The following is a 27,378-nucleotide window of genomic DNA, read 5'->3' as shown; positions in this document are numbered from 1 at the left end:
CAAAGAAGCAACACACACTCCGAAGAAATGACTTGGACACAGAACTATCTGGTCCATTCAAATTTTCAAATATAACTGGTGTAAATTGCTACGCAAATGTAGCAATAAATATTCGATTCCAATTGCCACCAATTGTTGACAACATTTACCTACACAATACTGACCAATTGTGTTTGCAAATGTTAGTCCTTCATAGAAATGGAAGCAACAATCCTGACAACATATGCAGTGTTCATGGAATAAGACAAGAAATGGACTACTGTGCTTGAAAGGTGAAATTCACTATAAACTCAAAAGAAGTTCCACAAGAATTTCTAATGTACTTACTACAAGTACTGGAAAACAAAAACATACCTTTAAATGAAATCTTCCAGATTTCATACATGTGGAAACATACATGCACTCTCTGCAACAATGTGGCACAGGAACAAATCCCTAATGAACGCTTCGTGTATGTATCCATACCTAACTGTGAATCCGTTCCATTTCAGCAACTTGTACAAAATGCAAACCATGGCAGATTATGTACTACCTGCAATTCAGATAATCGATCCACCTTACAAATACAAACGCATAGTAAATAGGTAATACTAATGTTTCTACGTTACAATGCAGATGGTACCAAAAACAGTGTCATGATGCCTACCCCCGGGCATCAGGACCAAGGCCCTCAGCTCCGGGAGCAGGCATCCAGACATTTGTTTAAACCTCAGCAGCCCCGGCTAGGGGCTGTCTGGGTTCAGTCGGCACCAGGCTCATCATAGAAATCAGTCCTGGCGCCATAGGCGCCAGGCTCATAGACTTTACTTACTTGATGCAGACCATGCTGCAAAAGAGTCCAAGCCTACATGAGGCCTGGATGGGACTATTTTGTTACAGGGACTATTTTTTACTCGGGCGTGGCTCTAGGGAACTTCTTACCTGAAACTACTTTGGAGGCTATTTAAACTATACCCGAACAGCAGCACATGCTTTGCGTTATTCTGCATCCAGTAGCGTGACACTCACCGTGCCTGCAGCCAGCATCCAGTCTTCTGCCACGCCTGCTTGCCTGCAGCCAGCATCCAGTCTTCTGCCACGCCTGCCTCGAATCCGGAGCTCCTAGAATAAAGAAGATGAAAAGGACAAGGTTAGAAAACAAACTTATTTCAAATTCCTCACCTAATTCTGGAACCATTTCATCTCCGGACCTAGAAAGTACATCAGTCCTGCACGCGTCGCTTCGCCAGCTCCAGCACGGCGCCATACTCACCAGTTCTCACTGCATCTTTCGATCCGGCACTGTCTCCATCATTTCTTCGCCGTAATCCGGAACCTAGGGGACACAAGAAAAAAACAAGGTCAGCCAAGGGAATCAACAAATACAACCTCTTACCACCATAGACTTACCTGATTTACCACCAGCGGTATTATTCCATAACTCTCCACATTTTCATATGCCGCATCTGTAAAGAGGGAGAAAAACAACACGTTAACGCGTGCAATAGCTACCGGACAGCGTTGGGTAACACAGACTCTTACCTGAATGCCAACAGCAGCTACGAGACCTTCTTCTCACAAACTCAGTTGCAACTTGAGGAAGGAAGGGGACAAGAGTGAATATCGGGCACATTGAACTCTTTGAACTTGATACTTACCAATCCCGCCAGGGACTTCAGAGCCAATACTTACCGGAACTCTCCCAACGCCTTCAAACCAATGAAGTAACTGGTATCTACGCGCCCCTGCAAGACACGCAGGATGGGAGCTCATCTTTTACGAACATAAGGTGAGGTTACTAAGGGGATATCAGAGGTGATTAGTGGGGGAGAGCGAGAACAGTTGGGAGGCCATCACTAAAACCCGCAGGTGGTTAATCCCTGTCTCCATTTGCAGGAAAATACTTATTCGGGTCCAGCAAACAAGACTAGGCGGGCCAGTCCAGACAATCATCTATGCACTATGCATCACGTTGAAGGAGACCGCAGCTGTCCGGGTCCGATCGACACCCCTGTGTGGTCCAGGTGAGCTTAACAGAACGCAAAGCCTCTCTACAAATACCCACCCGGGTGTTACGGAAACCTCAGAAACCGACCAACTGGCCCAATTATTGGGGGAACTTAGGGTGGAAGTACATGGCGCTTGCCAAGAGACTAATGCCCTCAGGAGAGAACTGATTGTCTCAAAGGAGCGCACGGATGATCTGGCTTGGCAACTACTGCAAAACCAAGCTGGGCAAACGCCCCTACCTGGATATGGGGGAAACCCAACCCCTGTTTCATCAAGCAATCCTGTGCAAGTAGTTTTACCAGGAATATTTCCGTTAGCTCCACCCGAACGCTTTGCTGGGGACCCCAAAAGGTTTGCCATGTTTATGAACCAATGCCGCTTGCACTTTTTATGCAGACCGGGAGCCTTTCCAAATGACCAAGCCAAAGTAGCCGTTGTATTGTCATATCTTAGTGGCAGCGCAGAGGATTGGTCCATTTCATTAGTCAACCAGGATGATCCTCTTCTCCGGGATTTTCAGGGTTTTCAAAGGAGCATGGAAAAACTATTTGCCAGACACTCACAGGGTCAAGCCCTGGACAACGAACTTTTATCCTTACAACAAGGTAACCAGGATCTGCTAACCTATATTGCAACCTTCAATAGGTTGGTGGTGGAAACCGTGTGGCCGGAGGAAAAACGAATTACATTGTTTCATCGTGGACTTCGGGGAGAACTCAAAGATGTCCTGGCTCAAGTTGTGAACCCACCTCAGGATTGCACAGAATTTATAGACTTAGTGGTCCAGCTAGACCACCGACTTCAGAACCGAAAGACTGATCGAGCTAAGTTTGAGAACCGGGTATTGGTTAAACCCAACCTTGCCCCCAAAGGAACAGATGCATCTGAACCTGTGCAGATCGGGAGGGTTAAAGGACCCTTAACTCAAAAGGAAAGAGAAAGAAGACGACAGATGCAGTTGTGTCTGTACTGTGGAACCTCAGGACATTTTCTACGGGATTGCCCTACAAAACCACCCAAGAAGGTGGAGGAAGTTGCTGATAAAAGCCACATAGAGCCTGATTCGGGAAACGACCACGCCCGACAAGCGTAGAGGTCCGCTTGCCGAGCTTAAAGAAGGACACTCAGACTTTGCATCTGATCATCCCAATGGTCCTACTTGATCCCAGGCAGCCATCACGTATGCACGCAGTAAGGGCATACATAGATAGCGGGCCATAGGAAACTATATGGACCACGAATTCGTGTCAAGGATGAATCTACCTCTTTGCAAAAAGACCACTTCGGATGTCATCACCACAGTTGATGGAACTGAGATTGCCTCGGGGCCTATAACTCATTCCACTACAGAGATGACACTGTTGAGTCAAGATGGGCATCGAGAGACTATTGTGTTTGATCTAATCAAAGCCCCACAGTTCCAGATAATACTGGTGAGGCCATGGTTGGAAACACATAATCCTTGTATAGATTGGCGAGAGAAGAGAATAACCTTCCTGGATTGTGCACACACCTGTTACCCGGAGAAAACTTTGAACAAAGGCCTGGCTACAGTCGTTAACCCAATCGTGCAGTTACCTCAGGAATACCAAGAATTTCAGGATGTTTTTCAAAAAGAACAGGCCAATACATTACCTCCTCACAGATCATACGATTGTCAAATCGACCTCCTACCCGGTGCACAACCCCCATGTAGTAGAATCTATGCCCTCACGGAACCTGAAAATCGTCACCTACGGCAATACTTGGACCAATAACTTGCTAATGGCTTTATTCGTCCTTCCAAGTCTCCTGCATCATCAGCTTTATTCTTCGTGCCAAAAAAGGAAGGTGACCTTAGAACGTGCATAAATTACCACGTATTAAATCAGATTACGGTAAAAAACTGATACCCAATGCCTCTGATCCCCGAATTACTAGACCAAGTAAAGGATGCTTGTATCTACACTAAGTTAGATCTCCGAGGGGCATATCATCTGGTACGTGTCAAGAAAGGCGACGAATGGAAGACTGCCTTTCGCACCAAGTACGGATTATTCGAATATCAGGTGATGCCCTTCGGGTTGTGCAATGCACCAGCAGCCTTCCAGTATTTTATGAACAATGTCCTTCGTGAACTCATTGATGTCTGTGTCGTCGTATACATGGATGATATTCTAGTGTACTCCTCCTCAGAATCAGACCATGTTAAGCACGTGCGTGCAGTCCTTGAGAAACTACGCCAGCACAAGTTATATGCAAAATTGGAAAAATGTGTTTTTGATGCTACGGAAGTTGAATTTCTTGGATTTATCCTGACTCCAAAAGGAGTCCGAATGGACTCTCGAAAGGTGGACGCAATTCTCAAGTGGCCATCACCCAGGTCAGTCAAAGGGGTACAAAGCATGCTCGGATTTGCTAATTTCTACCGCAGATTCATTCCGGACTTCTCCCATGTTGTACACCCCATCACAGCACTTTTTTTTTTATAAAGTATTTTATTGTTTTTAACATAATAAAATAATCACAATAAAGCAACAAGCAAACAAATCAACTTAAAGACTGTCATGGTCATTCAGAATCAATGGAGGTAGTACCATAGCATCAGAAGTCGAACGGCTTCCTCAAAACGTGTAGTAGTATGTAATACAAATACATATACTAATAGAAAACAAAACAAAACAAAACACCCAGTGCACATTCCACAGGCTGTGGGAGGGGTTCTCAGGTCGCTCCTTCTTCCCATCTGTCCCATATTTTCAAGGCTTTGTTGGGACAGCCTCGTGCTGAGTAAATCCTATGCTACATCATAGCGCATCTGTCCATATCTAATTTCCATTGGTCCAGTGTTGGGGAGTCAGGGGCTCCCCAATTCTGCGCTATGTTGCGCTTGATCAGTCCCATCGCCGTGTGTAGGAGTAATATCTCCCACTTATTAGCTTCCATCACGCCAGGCACACCTAGGAGCAGAGTCTTTGGGTCCAGTGGCAGGGTTCTGTTCAGAACTCGGGAGAGTTCCCTACAACATGCGTTCCACAAAGTTTGTATCGGGGGACATGTCCACAAAATATGAATGAAGGTTCCATCCTCCTCCCCGCATCGCAAACAGTTCGGGTTTGGGGCCCGTTTCCAGCCATATAAGCGCGTTCTAGGGTAATAAACCCGGTGCAGTATTTTCAACTGCACAAGTCAAAGCCTAGAGGAAATAGCGATTTCTCGGGGGTGCATGAGGACTTGTATCCAGTCCTCTGGATCTATCTCTCCCACATCCGCTTCCCATTTCGCCTTCAGCTCGTTCAGTTCAGGGGTGGCAAAGGAGGACATGGCATTATAGAGGATGGAAGTGCATTTGGTGGGAATGTACGCCGGGAGAATGTTACGCTCTATAGGGGTATAGTCTGGCAGTTGTGTATCATCTGTTAGGTAGGGACTTAGGGCGTGGGCCAGGCGTATGTAATGGTATCGTTCCGTATGTGGAATCTGGAATTGCAATTGTAGGTCATCAAATGAGGTCAATCTTCCCTGCGTGAGTACATTCCCAACCCTAATAATCCCCGCCTTAACCCACTTGGGCCACGGCTCAAACTTCTGAGTCGCAGCGAGATTGTAGTTTTGCCAGAGGGGTTGTGCAGTAGTAACTTTGTTTCCCCACCCAAAGAATCGGTGTGCTTGTCTCCACACCGTAATCATGTGTGTTTTGGTTGTGGGTGGGGGGGTTCTCGGGATCGGTTGATAAAGGAGGGACAGCGGGTCGGTGTTCTGCATGGTGGCTATCTCAGCACGTATGTGGGGCAAGTCTCGGTTTCCGTGGAGAAGATCATTAACCACTACCAGTTGTGATGCCCAGTAGTACGTTTGTAGACGGGGAACTCCTATTCCTCCCTCCCAGATCAATCTCTGAAGTGTGGTTAACGCAATTCGTGGTTGGCCTCCCCCCCATATGAGATCTCTAAGAAGTGTCTCCACTTGGTGAAACTCCAGATCAGGGATTCCAAGTGGGGCATTCTGGAGAACGTAAAGGAATCTGGGAAGGGATATCATTTTAAAGAGTGCCGCTCTTCCCATAAGTGTCAGGGGGAGGAGTTTCCAGTGTCGGACATCAATAATGAAGCGGTCCGTGATCGGTCGGAGATTGTGTTCTATATAACTTGTTAAGTCCCCAGATATCCATATTCCCAGGTATCGAAAGCCCTGTCGTTCCACCCGATACGGGCACTCCTGGGGAATTGCTTGGTCTCCACCCTTTACCGGAAAGAAAACTGATTTCTCCCAGTTGATTCTAAGTCCGCTAAGTTCCCCAAAGCGGATAAGCAGTTGTGTTACAATGGGGGAAGACCTTGGTGGGTCACCTAGATATACGAGGAGGTCGTCTGCGTACAGGGACGTACGATCCTCGTGTCCCTCCGGCCATCTGAATCCTTTCCAGGCGGTGTTTTGGCAAAGCCAAAGAGCCAGTGGCTCGATAGCAAGGGCGAATAAAAGAGGGGACAGTGGGCATCCCTGTCGTGTACCCCGACCCAGGGGGAAGGACCTGGAGGACCAGCCGTTTACTTTCACTTCAGCTTTGATGTTAGTATAAAGTAACTGCACCCATCCCAGAAAGGCCTCTCCGAATCCCATACGGCGCATGACCTCCCAGAGGCAGTCCCATCGAATGGAATCAAACGCCTTTTCAAAATCGACTGCCAACAGGGCCAAGGGTTCGTTTATGATCGGGGATCTTTCCAACGCTAGATGGAGGCGGCGTGGATTCATCCGAGTCGATTTGCACGGCATAAATCCACATTGGTCCGGGTGGATCAGGGTGGGTGCAACTAACTGTAAGCGGTTCGCTAGTAACTTAGCGAGGATCTTAGCCTCCCCGTTGATCAGTGATATAGGCCTATAGGAGGCACATTCATGTGGAGGTTTGCCAGGCTTGGGAATGACTACAATAGTCGCCTTGCAAAGATCTGGTGGAAGGGTCCCCTGATCCCGGGCAGCAAGGAACAATCTGTGTAGAGGAGCCGCCATTTTATCTGCTCCTAGCTTTTGCCAAGTTTCGACAGGGAATCCATTTGGGCCCGGGGCCTTCCCTGATTGGAGCTGAGACAGCGCCTCCGAAATCTCAGCCTCCGATAAGGCAGAGTCCAGTTGGTCTCTCTGTTGTCCCGAGAGAGTCGGTAACGTTACCGCATCTAGGAGGGAGGGGTTTAGTGGTGAGGTCGGGGCTCGGTACAGGTCCGCGTAAAACTCTGCGAAGGCCTCGGCGATCCCAGAGTCTGAATGGTAGCTGTCGCCCTGTGGCGTAACTATTTCCCGGACATGGCGTTGTCCTTCATCCCTCCTCTGTAGCCAGGCGAGCAGTTTACCTGCCTTGTCCCCTAGTTCGTACACCCTCGCTCTAGCCTGCCAATGGGCCTGCTTAGCGTCCTTCATGGCTCTGTTCCGAAGGCATTCTTGGGCACGCTGGAGGGATCGATGGGTCTCGGGCGTAGGGTCAGAGATATGCTTAGTCTCCCAGTTACTCACTTCCTCTTCGGCTTTTAGTATTTCCCGAAGCCGGGTGTTTCTTTTATGTGTCGTCCAGGAGAGAATCTCACCCCTGAGCACTGTTTTATATGCCTCCCATAGTATCACGGGGTTATCCACCGACTCCTCGTTAATTTCAAAGTATTCGGCAGACACCTCTTCTAGGCGAGCTATCAGCTCCGGAAACCCCAGGTAGTAGTTGTTAAGTCTCCACGTTCTAGGGGGAAGGGGGCCCTGCATACACAGTTCAACTGAGAGAGGTGAGTGGTCCGAGATACCCCGGGGGAGTAGAGCTGCGGACATTGCCCTGTAAAGGTCGGTATGCGGCAAAAAGAGGTAATCCAGTCTGGACATGGAGCCGTGAGCGCCGGAGTGGAAGGAATACTCCCTGGCATTCGGGTGTAACTCCCTCCATACATCTCGGAGCCCAAGAGCAGATGTAAAATTGGCTAATCTAGTGGGAGTGTTTGGGTTGCGATTTCGGAGATGGGAACGGTCAAAGCTATCATTCATGGTGTCATTGAAGTCTCCCCCCAGAACGAGCGTATCAGGGTGGTGTTTCCCTATAAGGGTAGTGAGGTCGTCCAGTAACCCCTGTCCCAGCCCAGGTGGAGAGTAGATTGAGGCAATAGCCACCGTCTGACCCCAGATCGTTCCCATGACGAACACGTATCGGCCCCTCTGATCCCTTTCAACCATTTGCTGGACAAATGGGATGCGCTTGTGTATCAGAATGAGGGTGCCCCTGGAGCCCATTGTATACCCCGCCTGAAAGGCAAGTTGGTAGTTAGTCCTCTGAAAAAAGGCACAGTTTGATCCCGCCAGGTGGGTTTCTGTCAGAAGGGCCACATCAGGGGAGTGTCTGTTTAAAAATTGCCTGAGAAGACGCCGTTTGATTCCCGACCCCATCCCATTCACGTTCCAAATAAGGAATTTCAGAGATTTAGTGTGTCGTATGGGTGTCCAGTTAGTCTGTGCGGAGGATACTTAGTACACATGGTGGGACTGTCAAGGGTGTAGCAATCAGTGAAAGAAGGCGACATGGTATCTGCCTGTGTCAAAAGAGCGGGGGTGTTCCGTAAAATAGTACAGAGCACCTTCAGCCAGAGATAATGGTTTGCATGACCTACGAACACATGACAGTCTTGAGATAACAAACAAAACTTTGAACATTCCCAACCCCCCCCACCCTATACTCCACCCCAACACGAAGTACCTGTCGCCCCAACATAGCTGAGCCTTCAATTAAGGTATCAGCTCAAAAGCCAGACCCTTGGACAGGGTCTAGATAAACAAGAAAGAGAAAAAGAAAAAGGGAAGGAGGGGGGGGGAATGGAAGGGAGAGGGAAAGGATTTAGCTAGGGGGGGGGGATGAGAGCCTCCTCCAGAGTTCCCTCCCTTGCGCCAATGTCAACATCTTCCATGGTGGACTGTTTATGCGTGGGGCTCAGGAGTGTGAAAAGTGCACGCCCCCATGTCAGAGCATATCTCCTGGGCCCCGGGAGTAAGGGGCAATACTCCGTTTAATGTTCTTCTTGATCTGCCACTGGCTCCAGGATCTCCTGTCCTTCCCGTTCTGGGTTTCTCCTCGGGGAGGCTCGCCTAGCCCTCGGCCGGGGTCTCCCTCTCGGTCTCCTTGGCCTTGCTGTCCAGTCGCCTTCTACGTGGGCCTCCGCCCATTTCCATGCCTCTTGCGGGTCACTGAAGTGAACAGTAGTTCCTTTATGATAAATCTTTAGTTGGGCCGGGAAGAGCAGGCCGTATTTCACATTCAGTTGAGCCAGTTGTCTCTTGAGTGGTTCAAATGATTGTCGTGCCCGCTGCACTTCTCGGGTATAGTCCGGGAAAAAGGCGATTCGGGAGCCGTTATGGGTAATCGACCCTTGTGATCGTGACAGTTGCAGGAGGGCATCCCTATCTCGATAGTTGAGTAGGCGGGCGATAATAGTACGTGGCGGAGCACCCGGGGGTGGTTTGCCCGGCGGCACCCTATGAGCCCTCTCCACTGAGAAAAACTTTGAAAAGGATGTGGCCTCGAAGATATCCACGAGCCACTGCTCCAAGAATAGTTCCATGCATTGTCCCTCTTCCCCCTCCGGCAGGCCCAGGATGCGGACGTTGTTACGGCGGGATCTCCCCTCTCCATCCTCCACCCTCGATTCAAGGGTTTTAAGGCGGTTTAAGGCCTGGGACAGTTGACGATTGATCCCGCCAATGTTGTCCTCCACTTCAGAAATGCGGTGTTCCGCCTCTCTTGTTCTGGAAGTTAGTTTCTGCAGGTCGTGGCGCAGGAAGGAAACATCTGCCGCCATACTGTCTATTTTGGTCTCCATGGAGGATCGAGAATTAGCAATGGCCGCCATTACATCATGTAGGGAAAGAGGGCCGTCCCCCGTGGGGGAGTTCAGTCGTGTTGCTGGGCCCGCCGGGGCCGGGGTAGTAGCGACAGCAAATTGGTCCATACTGCTCTGTGTGGATGGTTTTTTCTGCCTGTCTTTCCCCATGGCTCCGAAGACCGTGGAGCGTCGGGCACAATGGGTCAAGTGATATTATTTATACCCAGTTGAACCCACTCCGGTGTGTGGTGTTGCAGGCCTGCAGCGGATCAGATGGAGAGCCGCGGGTCCCCCAGAGCGTCCTCCAACAGGCTAATATATATTCTGGGTGGTAGGGGCTCGGCGTCCTATATTGGGGTTTCACGGGGCCTCCAGAGACCGTGCAGGCCTCCGTCGTATCTCACAGTCCCTCGCTAGGTGGTGGTCCCCTTATGCCCCCTACGCGGCACCCGGCTCCGTTTTCTGTGTGGAGCGGGGGGGGAACCCACCTACCTCTAGCGCGGTCTAGCCGAGCCGCTGCTGTCCTCCACCGCTCGGGTCTGTCCAGGCGTCCTCCGGGAGCCAGCAGGTTCAAATGGTGTCCGCCTCGTATACCGCTTCACATCGCACCACGTCAGGCCGCCCCGAGCCACAGTCATGCAAAGGAGATCTGCCCTCAGGCCCCGGCGGCCATCTTGATCTCGCAGTTCGGACGGCGCCACCGGCCTTCAGCAAACTGTAGATTTAGCCCGTCGGGTGGACCGTTAGGTGCCCAGATTTCAGTCGATCCTAGCCCACAGCTTCACGGGCACAATCGCGGCGTTGATATCGCCCGAAATCCCCAGGAATCAGGATAAAAGTACAGGATTGTATCGGCGCTCACGGGAGCTTATTCGGCTCACGTCCGCATCGTTCGCGCGCTAGCCACGCCCCTCCCCATCACAGCACTTTTGAAAAAAAAACAAACGCTTCTTGTGGACCGAAGAGGCTGAAAAGGCCTTCCAAGAGCTGAAAGCAAAATTCACATCAGCACCTGTCTTAAAGCATCCACGCCCTGAGCTTCCATACATAGTAGAAACTGATGCATCCAGTTTAGCCATGGGAGCTGTCCTGTCCCAAATGGATCCTGAAACCGGTCAACTTCACCCAGTAGCGTTTTGGTCCAGAAAGTTCTCAGCACCTGAGTTAAACTATGCGGTTAGCGATAAAGAGCTATTAGCCATCAAATCCGCCTTTAAGGCTTGGCGGCACTATCTTCTTGGTGCCAGGCATACTTTACCGTAATCACTGATCACCGGAACCTGCAGTATTTAAAAACAGCCAAAGCCCAATCATCGCGACAACTTCGATGGGCATTGTTCTTTGCCGAATTCGATTTCGTGATCACTTATCGACCGCTTGCAAAAATGGCAAAGCAGATGCCTTATCCCGAATAGGGATGGGAGAAGCATATGCAAACCCGGAACCAGTGCCAATAATTCCCGAGCAAAGAATTCTTGGCATAACTACTCTACAGACACTGGAAGATATTCATTCAAAAATCCAACAACTCTTTGATCCAGCAACCCTGCAGGACTGGGTAAAGAAAGGCCCGGACTACTCAGTCGTCAATGAGCTACCTTACTATCAAGGACGACTATTTCTACCACACAAGGAAATACAAGAACTAGTCATCTGCAATTACCATGACACCCTGCTGGAAGGGCACCCAGGTATCGCAAAAACTGAAGCGAAAATTAAGAGACAATTCTGGTGGCCCACTTGGCGAAAAGATGTAAAGTCATTTGTGATGTCTTGTGGCATTTGCGCCCAAAACAAAAGCCAGAAGAAAAAACCTGCTGGCCTTTTACAACCTTTGGATATTCCACCTACACCATGGCACACCTTGTCTTTAGACTTTATTACAGATCTACCTCCATGTAATGGATTTAGCACCATCCTAGTTATTGTGGATCTTTTTTCCAAGATGGCCCACTTTATTCCTTTAAAGGGGTTACCTTCTGCTTCGATTCTGGCCAAGGAGTTCCTCGAAAACATTGTTCGATTACATGGATTCCCTTCCGTATTGGTTTCTGACCGAGGTAGTCAATTTATCTTGCATTTTTGGAAGAAATGTTGTCAACTGGCACAAATCGACGTGAGGCTATCAACAAGTCACCATCCCCAGACCAATGGTCAGACGGAAAGGACCAACCATACCCTTGAACAGTACCTACGCTGCATGCTACACCAGACCGAAAGAAATTGGAAAGATATTTAATGGATTTCCGAGTACGCATACAATAACTCTGTACATTCAGGAACCGGACAAAGCCCTTTTTATACCATTTATGGACATCACCTTCGAACCTCAGAACTCGATTCACCTCAGCACTTAGAAATGCCCGCAGTTAGTCATTTGCACTCTACTATTACACAAGCCTTTAAGGAAGCCACAGAACATTTGAAACAAGCAAAAGAGAAATACAAGAAAAATGCTGATCAACATAGAAGTGAAACTCCACAATACCAGATTGGGGATCAAGTTTGGCTGGCTACAAAACATATACCTCTGAAGGGAACTCGTACTTTTAATCCTAGATATTTGGGACCTTACACCATTAAGGCCATTATCAACCCGGTGGCCGTCAAATTGGAATTACCCTCTAATATGCGAATTCATCCTGTCTTTCATGTTTCACTTCTAAAACCAGTTCAACCAGGGACAAGATTAACCAAGCCACCTGACCCCATCTTGATAGATGGAGAACCTGAATTCGAGGTAAAAAATATCCTGGACTCCAAGATGATTAAATCAAAACTTTTTTATTTGATCGATTGGAAGAGCCTAGCGACCATGTTCATGCACCTCGGTTGGTGAAAAGATTCCATCAGAACTTCCCAGACAAACCGGGGCCAGGGGGAAGTACAACTTTAGGAGGGGCCTTGGGGGGGAGTGCTGTCATGATGCCTACCCCTGGGCATCAGGACCAAGGCCCTCAGCTCCGGGAGCAGGCATCCAGACATTTGTTTAAACCTCTGCAGCCCCGGCTAGGGGCTGTCTGGGTTCAGTCCTGGCGCCTTAGGCGCCTGGCTCATCATAGAAATCAGTCCTGGCGACATAGGCGCCAGGCTCATAGACTTTACTTACCTGATGCAGACCATGCTGCAAAAGAGTCCAAGCCTACATTAGGCCTGGATGGGACTATTTTGTTACAGGGACTATTTTTTACTCGGGCGTGGCTCTAGGGAACTTCTTACCTGGAACTACTTTGGAGGCTATTTAAACCACACCCGAACAGCAGCACATGCTTTGCGTTATTCTGCATCCAGCAGCGTGACCCTCACCGTGCCTGCAGCCAGAATCCAGTCTTCTGCCACACCCGTGTGCCTGCAGCCAGCATCCAGTCTTCTGCCACACCCGCCTCGAATCCGGAGCTCTTAGAATAAAGAAGAGGAAAGGGACAAGGTTAGAAAATGAAACTTATTTCAAATTCCTCACCTAATTCCAGAACCATTTCGTCTCCGGACCTGGAAAGTACATCAGTTCTGCACGTGTTGCTTCGCCAGCTCCAGCACGGCGCCATACTCACCAGTTCTCACTGCATCTTTCGATCCGGCACTGTCTCCATCATTTCTTCGCCGTAATCCGGCACCTAGGGGACACAAGAAAAAAACAAGGTGATCCAAGGGAATCAACAAATACAACCTCTTACCACCATAGACTTACCTGATTTACCACCGGTGGTATTATTCCATAACTCTCCACATTTTCATATGCCGCATCTGTAAAGATGGAGAAAAACAACACGTTAACGCATGCAATAGCTACCGGACAGCGCTGGGTAACACAGATTCTTACCTGAACGCCAGCAGCAGCTACGAGACCTTCTTCTCACGAACTCAGTTGCAACTTAAGGAAGGAAGGGGACAAGAATGAACATCGGGCACATTGAACTGTTTGAACTTGATACTTACCAATCCCGCCAGGGACTTTAGAGTCAATACTTACCGGAACTCTCCCAACGCCTTCAAACCAGTGAAGTAACTGGTATCTACGCGCCCCTGCAAGACACGCAGGATGGAGAGCTCATCTTTTACGAACATAAGGTGAGGTTACTAAGGGGATATCAGAGGTGATTAGTTGGGGAGAGCGAGAACAGTTGGGAGGCCATCACTAAAACCCACAGGTGGTTAATCCCTGTCTCCACTTGCAGGAAAATACTTCTTCGGGTCCAGCAGACAAGACTAGGTGGGCCAGTCCAGACAGTCATCTCTGCACTACGCACCACGTTGAAGGAGACCGCAGCTGTCCGGGTCCGATCGACACCCCTGTGGGGTCCAGGTGAGCGTAACAAACAGCTGCAAGCTGACTGAAATCACACATGGTCAAGTATCACTTGGTAAGAAAACCTTCACAACAATAGGTATAATCTACCACACAGGAGCCACAACCAATGCAGGTCACTACACTGCATATGTAAAAAAGAATTGTGGATGTTTCTGTCACAGGAGTCAGTAATATCCTCTTCTTCGAAAGAAGATTCGGTCTCACCACCCTCCTCTACCTCCTTACCTTCGTCCTTCTTCGTGGGCTTCCTTTTCTCTAGGCTTCCGAGTCTCTCCTTTTTTTTGTATAGATATGGACGTCCACGGAAGGACGCCACCGTGCCACCTTATAGGTGGGCGATGAGCAATCCTCCCTGAACGCCAGAAGAGGGGAAAAAGCCGGGTGCACAAAAAACCCCTATGAGACTTTCACAAGGTGGTTGTGGAGCAGTCTTGGGTAAGCAGGTAAGCAAGAAGATGTGAGTTGAAGCTGGCGGCTGTCTCAAGGCAGGCTGAGGTCTGGTACACTGGCTGATTCGAGAGTACAAGGCGAATGGCAAAAGGCAGTCCAAAGAGCAGGATGAGGTCTGGTACACTGGCTGGAGGGTAAGTACAAGGCGAATGGCAAAGGCAGTCCAAAACGCAAGCTGAGATCTGGTACACTGGCTGGTGGGTAAGTTCAAGGCGAATGGCAAAAGGCAGTCCAAAAGGCAAGCTGAGGTCTGGCACACGGGCTGGTGGGAGTGTAATATTGAAGAACAAGAAGCAGACAGAGCAAGAGGAAAAGAAGGACTCAGAAACAGGGAAGAGAGAGAGGGAGCGGAGCGAGAAGGAGAAAGAGAGTGTAGCAAAGAAAAGGGAGAGAGGGCGGAAGAAAAAGAAAGGATCCCTGAAGAAAACGGGAAGAGAGAGAGAAGGAAACAGGAAGGACGCGGGGCTCGGAATGAAGAAGGAGAACGCGAGCGGCATACAACACAGGCGAGTAACCAGGAAACGTTGCAATGCCCCCGTAACCCGTAAGTGACTGTAGAAGTACTTTCGGTTATGCACGCAAAACAAAAGATCTAGACATGTACGAGCCGCAAGAAAAGACGTGATGGAACATACTATGGCGGACCATAGCACCAGCGCTTCCACACCTGCCACCTTCTCCGAGACATGACAGTATGCCCCCTCCTAAGGTGCCCTCCCCTGGGCTTGCCTGGATGATAGTAATGGAACTTGTGTACCAAGAGAGGGGCATTAATATGAGATTTGGGTTCCCAGGAATTTTCTGACCAGGGATATCCTTTCCACCGTGCAAGATACTCCAACCTACCTCTACGATATCTCGAGTCACAGATCTGAGCGACTTCGTATTCGTCCTGAGTGGAATCTGTGGGCAAGGTAGGTTTCTTAGGATGGTGAGACCACCTATCCTCTCGAAAGGGCTTCAGTTGCAAAGTATGAAATACAGGATGTATCCTTCGGAGACCTACGGGAAGCTGTAACCAAAAGGCCACTAGATTAATTTTATGTGTGATCTTATACGATCCGATAAACCTAGGGGACAGCTTGGAGGGGTGAACCCATCGGGGTAAGTATTTCATGGACAGCATAACCCGGGATCCCACTTCCCACCCTGGGACTGGTCGGCGATGTTTGTCGGCTTGTGATTTATAGCGGTCTTGAGCCTCACAGAGGCCTTTCCTACTCTTCTCATGGACCTCCCGAAGAAGTGTGAGGGAGGTATCAACAGAGGGCAAGTTGGTTGGTAAGTTAGAAAGAGGTAAAATAGAACGTGGGTGATAGCCATAAGTGCAGGAAAAAGGACTGACGCCAAGAGCAGATTGAACAGAGTTGGTATACGAGAACTCGGCCATAGGTAATAGTGAGACCCAATTGTCCTGTTGTAGGTTTACAAAACATCGCAGATACTGCTCAAGAGTGCCATTGAATCGCTCGGTCTGTCCATTGGATTGAGGGTGAAAGCCAGATGTCAAAGCTCTCTCCACCCCCAATCTTTCGCAGAAGACCCTCCAAAACCGGGAAGTGTATTGGCTCCCCCGATCTGAGATAATTTTTGAGGGAATCCCGTGTAGACGAAACACGTCTTTAAGGAACACTTTCGCCATTTCGGCTGCGGAGGGAACTCCGGGCAAGGGGGAAAAATGAGCCAGCTTGTTGAATGAATCTACTACAACCATGATGCATGTACATCCTTGAGACCGAGGTAACTCAACAATGAAATCGGTCGAGACCGTACTCCAGGGACTTGCAGGAACCGCACATGGTTCTAGTAACCCTCCGGTTTTTGATTGGATACCTTGTTGCGAAGGCAGACTTCACAGGACTGTACATATTGATCAACGTCTTCTATCATACCAGGCCAGTAAAAGTGTCTTTGAAGATATTCTAAGGTGCCCCTGCTGCCTCTATGTCCAGCTATCTTGGAATCATGACACCAAGTCAAGGCCGTCTTCCTTAAAGCATGTGTGGGTAGATATAACTTGCCTTTTACCAGATAGAGACCATCTCTGATGTCATATACGGTGTCCTTGTGATGTCTTTCCACCTCAAATTGTCCTCCGGAAGCATCTCTTACTTGCCTCAGGAATGTGGAGAGCATTCCGATACTCTTGGTTTGGGAAAACATGAATTCCCGAGTGGCTTCTGTTTCTGACGTGCAGTCACTCCGGCGAGAAAGGGCATCTGCCACCAAGTTCTGGACACCTGGTATGTACGTGATAACAAAGTCAAATTGAGCAATATAGTGAGCCCATCTTGCTTGGCGAGTATTATAGCATTCAGACTGCCTCAATACCTGCAGGTTCTTATGATCGGTCCAGATAATGAATGGGTGTTTGCCTCCCTGAAGAAGATGGCGCCACTCCAGACAGGCCGACTTCATGGCAAGTAATTCTCGTTCTATGACCGAATAGTTCCTTTGACTGGCATTGAGGGTTTTGGAATAATATGATATAGGGTGCTCTAAGCCTTGATGTTCCTGTAATAAGACTGCTCCTATAGCAGCAGCTGACGCATCTGTCTCAAGGATAAAGGGTCGATGCTGATCTGGTTGTCGAAGGATGGGTGCTGAACAGAAGGCTTCCTTAAAACTGCGAAAACTGTCTTCGACTTCCGCAGACCAACTAAACAGAGCCGAAGATTTCTTGAGTAGAGTCGTGATGGGTATTATTCTCTGAGAAAAATTGGAGAGGAACTTTCGATAAAAGTTCACCAAGCCAAGAAACTTTTGGATCTCCTTCACTGATTTAGGTGACGGCCACTCCAAGATCGAAGACACCTTCTGGGGATCCATAGAAAACCCTTGGCTGGAAAGAATAAATTCCAGATAGGAGATGGAAGCAGTGGAAAATACACATTTGTTGAGTTTGACAGAGAGGTGATTGTCTCTTAATCTTCAGAAGACTTCCTTTACATGTACTTCGTGTTCTTCTTGTGTACGAGAAAACACCAGAATATCACCGAGATAGACAATGGTAGTATGACATAGCAAGTCTAAAAAAAGGCGGTCCATAAAGCGCTGGAAGATTGAAGGGGCATTTACTAACCCAAAGGGCATCACTTGATATTCATATAGACCAAACGGAGTCCTAAAGGCCGTCTTCCACTCATCTCCTGTCTGAATACGGAGCAGATGATATGCATTCCACAAGTCGAGTTTGGTGAACACGGTAGATCCTTGGACCGCTTGAATAATTTCCGTTATCAGAGGCATAGGGTAACGGTCCTTAATGGTCACTTTATTCAAGCCCCTGTAGTTGATACAGGGTCATAGTTCCTGTGACTCTTTTTTAGGAATAAAAAATAGCGAGGCCCCGGCTGGAGACTTCGAGGGTCTAATCAGTCCGTTGGGTAGGTTGTTATCCAGATACTCTCGGAGATAACACTTTTCATCCAGAGACAGAGGAAACATCCGACAAAAGGGCACCAGAGCTCCTGGAGTGAGGTCAATGCAGCAGTCTTCCGGTCGGTGTGGAGTTAACTCTAGGGGAATCTTCTTGATCACTACCTCAGTGAATTCCTTAAGATGGTGTGGCAAACAGTTAACAGATCTGGGTTCACAGCTGCTTGCTGTCTTCACAGCTTCGAATTTGGGCTCAGGTAGACATTCCGCCTTACAGAATGTTGAATGGAAACTTAGTAAATTCTTAGCCCAGTCAATGTTTGGGTTGTGTTTTCGTAACCAACCTATCCCAAGGATGAGAAGGAAGTGGGCTGCGCGGATGATGTCAAAGACAATCTTTTTAGAATGTTGCTGTATTGACATGATGAGTTCTTCTGTGGTGTGAGTTAACATGCTGGAACTTAAAGGTTCGCCATCAACACCTTCCACCTTCTGGTCTTCTTGTTTGGCGATACGGTTTAGACCTTTTTGTTCAGCCCAGTGTGTGTCAGTGAAGTTACCGGCTGCTCCACAATCGAGTAAAGCTTGAGAATTCACCTCTGTGTTCCCCAGTTGTAGGGTCACAGTAAGGACCATAAGGCGAGAGTCTTCGGTTAACTCCAGGGAGGACACTGAAAGGGTTGCGTAAGGACTTGGGATGGCGCTTCGGAAGTGAATCCTAACACTTACCGAGGGCGATCGTTTCCCGAACGTCTGGGAGGGACTTCTGGGCAGTCCCTTAGCAAATGAGTGGATGCCCCACAATACATACATAAACACCCATCCCTGCGTCTCTTACATTTTTCTGGGGTGAGAGGAGCCCTGGTAGTCCCGATTTGCATTCGTTCTTTTTTACTTTGTCGTGAGGAAGGCAAAGGAGTAGAAGGAAGGGTTTCCAGAGGAGGAGGACCATAGAATTCGGTCTTCTGTTTCTCTGCACGGCGTTCCGTCAGCCAGAAGTCTATACGGAGGGTAGCAGTGATAAGATCAGCAAAGGTTGTTGGTCGAGCTATCCGGGCCAGCTCGTCCTTGAGATCTTCCCTTAGACCACATCGAAAGATGGCATACTGGGCTTGCTCTTGCCATCCAGCTTCAGCTGCTACTTGCTTAAAGGTGGCTATATATGTCAATAGGTCGGAGTTACCTTGGCGGATGTCTAAAAGGTCTTCCGACGCTAAGTAAGTACTTTCAGTACGCAAAAAGGTTTGTTGTAAGAGGGTCTTGAAAGCACTGTAGTCCTGTAGAACTGGATCGGCTTGATTTACAAGAGGGGTGGCCCATGCCACAGCGTTACCCGTCATGTGGGTAATCATAAACCCCACTTTGGCGTGATCTGAAGCAAGGGTTTGGGCACGAAATGAAAAATGGAGATTGCAAGCATCCAAAAACTCTTTAACCCTATTTGGTGAGCCATTAAATTTGCCCGAAACCAAAGGGAGTGGCGGTAGATCCGTAGAAGGCCGTTCTCTCCCCGTCATTCGTTGTTGTAAAGCTGTATTTGCGGCCTTGAGATTCTGTACTTCTAAGTTCAGGCTCTGCACTGCAGCTACGAGTTGCTGAACGGTTCCATGTAATAATGTTGCCACAAAAATCTCGCCATGCAAAAATATCGCCGAAAAATGGCAGTTTTTGTGGCGACATTATTGCATGGAACATTTTTTCTGCCCCTGTCCCCATATATATGGTCACCCAAATAATATCGCCACAACATTTTCCCGGCGATATTATTTACGGCGACCATATATATGGGGATATTATTACCTGATACCTCCGGAACCTGTTGTGGTGTTGCCATGCTGGTTTCTGGGCATTGCAAACTGTCACAGGAGTCAGTAATATCCTTTTCTTCGAAAGAAGATTCCGTCTCACCACCCTCCTCTACCTCCTTACCTTCGTCCTTATTCGTGGGCTTCCTTTTCTCTCGGCTTCCGAGTCTCTCCTTTTTTGTGTAGATAAGGACATCCACGGAAGGACGCCACCGTGCCACCTTATAGGTGGGCGATGAGCAATCCTCCGTGAACGCCAGAAGAGGGGAAAAAGCCGGCGGCACAAAAAACCCCTATGAGACTTTCACAAGGTGGTTGTGGAGCAGTCTTGGGTAAGCAGGTAAGCAAGAAGATGTGAGTTGAAGCTGGCGGCAGTCTCAAGGCAGGCTGAGGTCTGGTACACTGGCTGATTGGAGAGAACAAGGCAAATGGCAAAAGGCAGTCCAAAGAGCAGGCTGAGGTCTGCTACACTGGCTGGAGGGTAAGTACAAGGCGAATGGCAAAAGGCAGTCCAAAAGACAAGCTGAGATCTGGTAAACTGGCTGGTGGGTAAGTTCAAGGCGAATGGCAAAAGGCAGTCCAAAAGGCAAGCTGAGGTCTGGCACACGGGCTGGTGGGAGTGTAATATCGAAGAACAAGAAGCAGACAGAACAAGAGGAAAAGAAGGACTATATATAGAACTATAAACAGTTAGAATACGCCAACAGGTATCTAACTGCCCCAAGATTCTGCAACAACCAAACAGATAAATCAATACCACTAAAACATAAGAAAAAATAAACATTTAGAATACGCCAACAGGTATCTAACTGCTCCAAAAATCTGCAACAACCCAACAGATAGATGAGCAACTTGAAAATATAAATAAAAAACTATAACCAGTTAGAATACGCCAACAGGTATCTAACAATCTGCAACAATCAACAGATAGCACTGAATTCTTGTTAATCACTTTCTGTTTTGTTTTACATTTTGGAAGATGGGGCAAAGTTTTTGTACTGGGAGCTTGTTTTGTTTCGCTTAATGACTCTATTAGATCTTTTGTTTGAACTTTTTGTACAAATTCTGCTAGAGATGGATGCTTATTTTGGACACTTTTATTTTCATTTGCTATACTTCTGCGTTGTTTTCTACAGACTTGCTTTTTGGTAGGCATTCTTTGGGGTCAGTTGAAAAAAAAGAAGGTATGGGTTGGGCAGTTCTGTAATGTATGTGTGCTGTGTGCATGCTTGTCTGATGGTAAGGATGTATGTGGTGGTATGTGATTGTGCATTGGGCAGATACAACTAGTTGGGAAGGCTATTCTTGTATTTGTATGTTACTATACTGAGGTTCAGATGACAGTAGAAAGTAAGATACTGGTTAGGAGAATCACTAATACTAACTCTAATGGTATAGAATTAAAACAGTTCTTTGTTCTGCAATACTAACATTCTAGGGGCTGATTTATGGAATTTGTGCGCCGAGAAACAGGGATTTGTGTGCCAAAATGCCTGCAAATCCCTGTTTAACAAATGGGGTTTTGTGGGTGGAATGGTGTGCAAATCCCCATTTTTCGGCACACAAATTCCATTAATCAACCCCACAGTGTGTGCTTTATAGCACTGATGTTAATTTAGACATTGATTTTTATGTTTTTGTAGTAGTATTGTTGTTTGATTACTGAACATAGTGTGTGCATGCAGTTTCCTTTTACTATGTGCAGCCTTTATATTTTACTTACAATATGTTAGTTCAACATGCTTTGCAAATGAGTAGAATACTAAGTGTATGAAACTTACTTGGTTTCTAAAGGCTCTGCTATTGGATGTTATGACAAAGAGGAAATAATTATATACTTATTTTGCAATTTTTATAAGGTAAATGGCAGAAACTGTATAGAAAAGCATGGAATGTATGCATTTGTGAAGGTGTGGGTAATAAAGCAGAATGATGTGATACACAGGCAGTGGTGTTATTTCAGCTGGGAGCTTTTCAATGATAGTGTCTATCTGTGTGAGTGTATAAAGATGCATGAACTTATTCTGGCTGTGTAATTTTATAATACACTACTAAGTGTTTTTCTACAATTATACTGTTATTTCTTCCATCTTTTAATATTATAATTTTTTAGATAGCTGTGTGTGTAAAAAAATAATTTAGATAGCAGACAGGTTTGGAAGTGACAGTTGATTATAGCAAATGGGAAAAATATTAGTAAGTTCATTTTATAGGTTACAAAAGCAAACTTTTGGTTACTGTTTCTCTCATGCGCCCTTATGCTTTGAGAAGAAAAAATCCACCAGACTCTCCTTCTCTTGATTTTGTAAAAGATGGATATCTTTTATTTAAACAACTTAATTGTACTCTTTATGTTGCCCTTTATGATTACACGTGTTTCGACGAACACATAGTCTTTTTCAAATCAGGGCTGATTTATAGAAAAATTCCAAGACACATAAACAATTAACAAATTTCAAACATAATCCAAAACATGTACGGTCAAGTACAAATTAAATGACAAAAAAATATAATAAATCATTTTTTGACATTGGGTATAGGCAAACCATTTTTTCATTACAATAAACATTCAATGGGATGGCCATTTTGGGAGGGGTGAAGGGTCGGAATGTTGGGGGTTATGAAAAAACACACAAAACATAACATAAACACAGAGAGAGAAATGTTTGCAAAAAAATATTAGTTAGTTACCACTTTCATGTTGTTCATAGAGTGTAGGAAAGTTTTAGGTTTTAAATTTTGGTAAGTGTGAGTATTGATTTACATCTTCTTACCTAATGCTTCCTGTTCAATACTCATATTGCTTTAGTCTGTCTCTGTTGTTGATAACGGGTTTGTCATGGGTTAAATCCCTGTAAATTAAAATACCCTACATGTAACACCAGGGTTTATACTTTTCATTTGTTTACTCAATAGTGTTTGGAAATTGAATCCAAATGTAGCCCGAAATTGATTTAAACGTGCTCATGAGTTCTTGACTAATATGAATAAAATGAAGCTCGCTGTGGTTAATTCTGCTTAAAGAGGTCCTTATGTGCCGCATGGTATACTTAAAAAAATAATAATAAATCACTTTCTCTAATTTGCCGTTTGGTTTCCGCAACTTCATGCAGACTCTCGTGTCCACATTGAAAATAATGCAGCCCCCTCGGGGACCCTCTCGCACGCTTACCTGTGGCCGCGTGTCCTGTTCCAAGTGGTCCTAGTGTTTCTGTCTCGTCTCCCTGTTTACATTACTTCATGTCGGTTTGTGGGATAGCGAGTCCCACAACTATGTCTACTGCGGTCACCATGTTGATTCACTTAGCTAACATACTGGTCCTAATAATAATACAAGCCCTGTTGTGTGTACTCTATATTGAAAAATAGTATCAATCGCATGTGCGCATATTTGAAACAATGAAAATATCGAATTAATGCCCAATTTTAAATAAAAAATAATGAACCAAAATTCACTCCGTCTTCAACAAAATATTCATGTTAATCCTTTGGTATTTGGAATATTATTTCCTTTTAGTGTTTTGAGCCCTCGTGTGCCAGTTTCATTTGTACTGTTTGTGATTACTACTTCCCTTTCGGTTTATCCTTCTTTTGTTTCCATGCATGCGGCCATCTTTTGGGCAAACAGCATTGAAATGTTAAAGTTCTATAATGATGTGCACTTCGAAAGTAATTGACTTTGTTTAATACAAATGGATTTTAATTGAAAACTAATTGGTGGCCCCATTGCTACGAAGCAAGAAAAAAATGTTTAATTAACATTTTTTTTAGGGGTTTCAATGCTGCTCTCAAAAAAGCCATACCAAGGGAAAAAACGAATGGTTATAATTTCTATCAACTGTGTTAGAATCCAATTCGAAAATACTAATTTCCTTTAAGTAACAGTACTACAATGTCTACATTCCCTTTTTCATGTAAATTACAAATATTGGTTAATTTTTTAACCGAAATGTCTTGATTCCCATATATTAAAAATTGGAAAGGATAAAATTCATAGAAAAGACTGTACGGAATTTACAAATTAATTTCGCTTCCTCTTGTCTAAGTTTGGCTTCTTGATCACCTCCTCTTAGTCCTAGAGTCACTTTCTTAAGGCCTATGAATTTGGGTTCATGTTTGTCTGTTAGTTGGTGATTTCTTTGCCAATGTTGTGCAAGGGGTAAATTTGTGTCTTGGCTTCCAATGGTTGACAAATGCTCCCTTATCCTGGTCCTGAGTTCTCTAATTGTGCTCCCTATGTAGATTTTCTTGCAGTGGCAAATAATCGCATAGACCACAAACTTGGTTTTACAATTAATGGAGTCTACAATTTTTTCACTTATGCCATGTGTGTCTTTGAAAGTCATTGTGTTGATTGATGCATGTCTGCACATCGAACATGTGCCACATTTTCGAAAACCTGTTGGTGGTGGTGGAAGCCACGTGATGGGGTTTTCTTTTTTAACTTCTGGAAGAAAAGAGGGACTCAAAGTGTTTTTGATGGTTTTCGCATGTCTGTAGAGCAACGTAGTATCTGTTCCTATGTATTTTTTCACATTTGGGTCCAGTTGTAACAAGTGCCAATTTTTTCGTAAAATTTTTCTCAGTATCTTGTTGTTGGCACAGTAATTCATGATGAAGTTAATTTTTTCTTCTTCTTTTCTCACTGGTTTAGTGTCTGTCATTTTGAGGGTACTTTCTCTGTTTAATTTGGATGCTTTCTCCTATGCTTGTAATATCGTCTTGTTTCCATAGCCTCTTGCTCTGAATCTACTTGTTAATAATTTACATTCATCCTCAAAAACTTTCTGTTCACTGCAGTTTCTTCATGCTCTTATAAACTCACCCTTCGGTATATTCTTGATCACAGAGTTATAGTGGCAGCTTGTTGAAAATAAAGTTGAATTTGCCTCGGTCGGCTTCCTAAAGGTTCTAGTGTTGAGATGGTTTTGTGCAACATATATGTTTAGGTCTAAAAAGTTTATCTCTTCTTTGCTTGCCAATCCTGTGAATTCAATCCCCATTGGGTTCTGATTCGCTCTTAATCTGAACTCTTCCAGTCCTTTCTCTTCCCCTTTCCAAATGATCAAAACGTCATCTATGTATCTTGTCCATAGAATTACATTGGATTCATAAGCTTTGTCTGTATAAATGCGCTTGTCTTCGTACGTTGCCATAGTCAGATTTGCAAGTGCTGGGGCATATTTAATTCCCATCGCTACTCCTCTTGTTTGTTTGAAGAATTGACCATTGAATATGAAAATGTTGTTCTGTAGTGTCAATAATAACATTTCTTTTAGCATACTGACTGATTGATAATTTGATGCTGTTTCTTGCAAAAAAGTGTAATCAATTGTTTCTATTGCAGTGTCGTGCCGTATTGATGTGTACAATGCTCTTACATCCCAAGTTGCTAATAGAACATTTTTCTGCCATTCAATTGCACCTAGTTTGTTTATCGCTGCAGTTGTATCTCTCAAGTAAGATTTCGTTTTCATGGCCAAAGGTTTGATGATGTTATCTATATAATGTGCCATATTCATAGTTGCCCAGCCTATACCGCTTAGAATTGGCCTTCCTTCCGGAATTCTGTCATATTCCTTATGTATCTTTGGTAAAAAGTATACTGTTGGAATAGTAGGTTGTTTAATTTCCAAGAAATGTTTTTCATCATCAGTGATGATTCCTTGTCTATGCCAAGATGTAATGGCTTCTTTTAGTACCAATACTATCTCCAATTTTGGATTAGATTTCAATTTGGTGTAACAGCATGGTGTATTGATATGGTTCATTGCCATTTGTACGTAATCTTCTCTGTTCATTACAACCATTCTTCCGCCTTTTTCTGCTCCTTTGATTACCAAATTCTTGTCTTGTTTCAGTTCAAAAAGTGCTTGTCTTTCCTTGTTTGTTAAATTGTCAAAATGTTTTTTTGATTCAGATCTGTTTTTCCTCATTGAATCATTGTGGTTATTTAAATCTTTCGTCACTGCTTTATAAAAAGTATCCACTAGGTTATCAGGCATCAATTGGGGAGTACATTTAGATTTTTGTTTCAATTCTTTGACGGAAAGGCTTGTTTGATTTATTCGGAGTTCATGTAATGTCTCATGTATTGGTCTGTCTTCTGCTTCTTGTATAGCTCTCAATGTGTGTATGTTGGTCAAATCTTCAATAGTTAACTGACTTTCTTTGACTCTCACTTCCTTGGTCCGATAGTCTGTTATTTGAGTGTCAAAGTATTTTTTTAATTTCAATTTTCTTACAAATTTAAACAAATCAATGTGAACTTCTATGTTGTCAAAGGTTGTGGTCGGTGCAAAAGTAAACCCTTTGTTTAATAATGATATTTCCTCTGGTTTGAGCTGATGGTTTGATGTGTTCAGTATCAGATCATTCATTTGTTCTTTTTTGCTGCTTCCCTTGTTTTGGCTCTTGTCAATCTTCTGGAGTCTTCTAATGCATCTTGATTTCCTGATTCTACCACTCCCATGTTTCCCCCTCCTCCTGTGGGTGATTGTTGTTGGATTGTTTGTTGTGGCAATGAAAAATGCACTTGTTTTTGATTTTGATAGGTGAGCCTGTTTCCTTTTTTGTACCTTCTAATTTGGTTTAAAAAACCATGTCCTTCTGTTGTCTCGATTGTGGTTTCTTGATCTCCTTCAGAGTCTGCATCTGAGCTCCCCGGGGAAGTGTTCGGTGTGCTTTCATGCGAGGATGGTTTGGTGAGTAGTTTGTATTTGTCCTGAAAGGTGTACACCTTGTCATCCTCACAGTCTCTGTTATCTCTGAAAAATGTTTGCATTTGATCTCATCTTGATATTCTTTTAGGATCTCAAACATCTTCTGGTAATTTTGTTCTTTTGTTACTTCTAGGGCTTTGGCTTCCTTAATTTCTTTTTTAGTTTCTTCAATTTTAACTCTTATTCTTTTATGTTCCCTGGATGCATGCTCGATCAAAATTTCCAACATATTATTTGAACTCTGGTTCAGATTCTTTTCCCAGGAATCTGCTAGATCTTTATCCTCGTCTTTTGTAAAGTCAGGGAAAATTAGTATTCTCAATCCTCTTGGGATCTGTTTCTTGGATATATAGTTGTTTAATGATTTAATTTCCCAATATTTATCTATTTCCTTTTTCGATAATCTTTCTAGTTTTACAAACTTGTATCGTAAATCTTCCCTTTGTTTGGGCAGGTTAGATGCAAATGCATGTTCGTTGGTGCCTTTTGGGGCAAATAAATTACTGGCATCTTCTTCCCTGTTTTCTAAATATTCCGCCATGAGGGTTTATTTCTTGTTTGTTAGCCTTGGGTGTTCTTGGGTCAGCGAGGTCTTGGGTGCCCTATGGAAAAAGAAAATACTTTTCAAGGAACCTTATTTGTTTGGGCTTCCCTTTGAACAACCTCAGCGCCCTGGCAATTTCCAGATACTACACTGTTTTGTTAGGACTTTTCGCTTTTTCGTGGTCGCATGTGATTGAAACCACGGAGTTCCGGTTCCTCAACTCCATTTTGATTAAGACATAAAAGCAAACTTTTGGTTACTGTTTCTCTCATGCGCCCTTATGCTTTGAGAAGAAAAAATTCACCAGACTCTCCTTCTCTTGATTTTGTAAAAGAAATGATTTTGGGGTCGAGAG

Source organism: Ambystoma mexicanum, chromosome 4p (genome assembly GCF_040938575.1).
Source record: "Ambystoma mexicanum isolate Mex_15411 chromosome 4p, UKY_AmexF1_1, whole genome shotgun sequence".
Classification (NCBI taxonomy): domain Eukaryota; kingdom Metazoa; phylum Chordata; class Amphibia; order Caudata; family Ambystomatidae; genus Ambystoma; species Ambystoma mexicanum.
Note: the sequence above shows the minus strand (reverse complement) of the source record.